Source organism: Carlito syrichta, unplaced genomic scaffold, assembly GCF_000164805.1.
Source record: "Carlito syrichta isolate Samal-C Ts95f unplaced genomic scaffold, Tarsius_syrichta-2.0.1 Scaffold199841, whole genome shotgun sequence".
Lineage (NCBI taxonomy): Eukaryota > Metazoa > Chordata > Mammalia > Primates > Tarsiidae > Carlito > Carlito syrichta.
Genome location: NW_007143937.1, coordinates 264061 through 267830, shown reverse-complemented (window position 1 = coordinate 267830; position 3770 = coordinate 264061). Strand labels below are relative to the sequence as shown.

Genomic DNA, 3770 nt, shown 5'->3' with positions numbered 1-3770 from the left:
GAAAACCAGACTTTCCTTTCTTTATTTGGAGTTTGAGTTTGTTGATACATGCATTTATTACATTGCTACTCACTGAGCACATATTCTATGCCTAGTATACCTGTTAGATAATTTATCAGAGAAGTTATGGGGTCAGATTGCCTGGACTAAAATGCTGGTACTAGTATGTGACATTGGGCAAATGACTTAAAAATTTCTGTGTCTCAGTTTTCTCACTGTAAATCTTCATTTACATAATGGGCTTGAGCTTATTAATAATGCATAATAGGGTTGCTGTGAAGATTACATTATGAATTAATATATATTAAAAGTAGTGACTCTACCCTCATGGATTGCACACACACACACACACACACATACACACACACACACACACACACACACACACACACACACACACAAAACAAAAAGGTAGAGGCCAACACACAGATTTTACGGAATCTGTTTGATATTCATTAGTTGTGCATCTAATACACACAAGTCCCACACTAGGAATTGGTGTGTAGATATCCACAGTATGTGTCCCTGCGCAAAGACTATAGTGGAGGTGTTACAGAAAAGCCAAGCAATTTCAACACAGTATGGTGGACAGAGGTAATAATAACACAAAGAGAAAACTGATAAGACTCTCTATCTAAAGGAAGAGGATGGGAGAAGAAAATACTGAGCTGAGTCTTGAGAAATAATAAGCGTTTTCTAGTTGGATGGGGAAGAAGGGACTTCAAGCAGAATGATACAAGGTTTAAATTAAACTGCTTCCAGCACGGCAGTGTAGGTAGTTCCTTGGATCTGCTTCCCTGGAAAACTGGTGAAAATTATTTTTTAAACACACACAACCATTTTAAGTCTCTAGAAATGGTCCTGTGCACATGAAGAAACATTTATTCCATAAATCCTACTAAAATCTGATAAGAAAAGTGAGAGATTTTGGTGTTTTAATTTAGACTTCATGCCCTTCCTTCTCTCTCCTAGCTGAGCAAGGTGGAAACTCCACTCCAGATTGGGTACAGTCAATGACAGGCTTCCTTTTTTTCCTTTCCAGCCCACTCAGAAGGCTATCCTCCTGATAGGGGCAGGACATCAGCATTTTTCATCTTTCCCCAAGGTATCTGTTGGCAAGGCTAAGTTCTGGGAAACTGTGGCTGAGAGGTAAGGATGCCCTCCTTCTGCTCAGCTCTACTGATATGAAAGGCTTTACCTTGAACATGGCTCTTCTGAGAATACTAGGGCCCTGAGTGCCCCATCTTGGCTTGTGGCATAGGGGGTTTCATGGTGAGAGAGGCAAACTGACAACACTTGGGGCTGATGCTTAACCCTCCAGAGCACTCAGCTCTTAAAATGAGGTATCATTCAGAAAGAGGTGTTCCATTGATCTATCCCTAGTGCCATAGTTGTGGCTCAGAGTTCTTGCCCAGGGGAAGAAGTAAACCATACAACAGAGGGCTTTTGATCTCCTCCCAAAGAGACAAAATTTATCTAACAAAGTGTGGAGGAAATTCAAGTCTAAGGATCTTTCAAAAACAGTGCAGGTAGTGGTGAAGGACAATTAATAGGAAATTAATAGATTCATTGTAGATTTTAGCTAACTTGAGGTCAGCTAGATTGCCAGAGAAGAAAAGAAAAAGAGACAATTAGGAGGATTTTGTCTCTAGAAATCTCAAGCAATGGCCTTAAGAAAGTATACCTTCAAAAGAACCCAAATTTGAATGAATCAGTTTTGAGGCCAATTTATGCCCAAGGGCAGGGTCAGGGAAAGACATTTGCCCAAACCACTGTCATCCTAAAATGACTATGGATATGCCCCAGGCTGTGCCCACTGAGGGGTAGCATCAAAGGCCTCTCACTGCAATGGGAGAAGGAAATCTACTTCATTAAAATAATTCAGCTTGGGCAGGTGTGTTGGCTCATGCCTGTAATCCCAGCACTTTGGGAGGCTGAGGCAGGAAGATTACTTGAGCCCAGGAGTTTGAGACCAGCCTGGGCAACACAGTGAAACCGTATCTCTACAAAAAATTAAAAATTGGCCATGGTGGTATGTGCCTGTAGTCTCAGCTAATTGGGAGGCTGAGGCAGAAAGATTGCCTGAGCCCAGGCGGTCAAGGTTGCCATGAGCCATGACTGTGCCACTGCACTTCAGTCTGGATGACAAAGTGAGACTGTAGCTCAAATTATTATTATTATTGTTGTTGTTGTTATTTAAGTTAGAGTCTCACTACTACTATTATTATCATCTCACTTCTTCTTATCATTATCATTATTATTCAGCCAGTCACAAAATAAGTAAACAAGAAATTAACCATAATGAGCCCTGGAGAAGGGAGCAGCACCCAAAGTTACTACATATATTATTTTAATGTTCAGTTTTCAACAAGAAAAGCAAAAAAAAAAAAAAATTACTTGACAGAAAAAAAACAGGAAAGAATTACACATACAAAGGGAGGAAAAAAAAAAAACAGACTACAGAATATGGCTGTAAGAGTGATAAAGTGTCATATTTAACAGAAAAATACTTCAAAATGGTCATTATAAATATGTTAAATATGTTAAAGGAATCAGGAACTCAATGATAAAAACTTAAAGACAGTTATGATAACAATATCACATCAAATAAAGAACATTGATAAAGAGATAAACATTATAAAAAGGAACCAAATGGAAATTGTGGAGTTGAAAAGTACAATAAGTGAAATTAAAAGTGTACTAGAGGGAGTAAAAAGTATATTTCAACTGGTAGAAGAAAGAATTAGAAAACTGAAGACTGGGCCAGCACAGGTAGGAGTTATGACTAAACATCACCCGGATTTGATCTTTTGCCACAAGCGGTCTGGTGTTGCCATTGGAAAACTGTGTGAAAAATGTGAATGGAACACACCATCCCATCAACACCTCATCCCTCCCACTCCCAGTCTCTGTGGAGCCTGCAAGATGATGGCAAGTGTATGATCTGTGACTCATATGTGTCCCTGCACCCTGCTGTGCATATGTGATGAGAATATTTATGGCTCTTACCAGGGGTGCTATGTGATCTGTGGAGGCCCAGGAGTCTCCAATGCCTATTATTGTAAAGAGTGCACCATCCAGGAGAAGGATAGAGATGGCTGCCCGAAGATTGTCAATTTGGGGAGCTCTAAGACAGACTTTTCTATGATCGCAAAAAATTCGGCTTCAAGAAGAGCTAATTAGTGGGTGGCCCCTTCTTCCCCACCCCATCAAGCTGCTGCAGCTGCCAGAAAAGACACCACCTACTACTAGCAGAAAGGGTATGGAACCCAGAGCATCACCAGAATTGTCTGCTAGAGTGCTGGCACCTTGCCACCCTTTTTTCACCCAGACATGTGATAGGGATGGAAAAGGATTCTTCACAGAGCACTCTGGCAGATTATATCAGAGAAAAATTGATAAATTAGTTAATGTTTTTCTTGAATTCAAGAAGGCTCTGTTCTCCACATCAATATGTTCTCTCTACACCAAGAGCTTCTAAAAAGTAATACTATTTCAGTCTTCTGCTTGAGGAGTAGACTGTGAAGCTATGCAGAGAAAAATGTGTTTTTGCAGCAACTCTGATGGCAGTTGTCATTGGAAACCCTCAGTGTGGTGGGGAGCTAAAAGAACAATAAATGTGGGTATTTAATTTTACAATGCCTACCTGGTGGTGCTGGATTCATGCTATTTACTTTCTGAGAAATAGGAAACCCTTTCTGTTGTATTATAGTATAGTAATTAAAGTTGGTGTTCATTTTCTAAAAAAAAAAGAAAGAAAGAAAGAAAGA

General features: G+C 39.8%; 1 pseudogene; it reads left to right on the top strand.

The window, feature by feature from the left end:
- Nucleotides 1-2781: 2781 nt before the first annotated feature.
- LOC103253097 lies at nt 2782-3179 on the top strand (annotated as a pseudogene).
- The last annotated feature ends 591 nt before the right edge of the window (nt 3180-3770 follow it).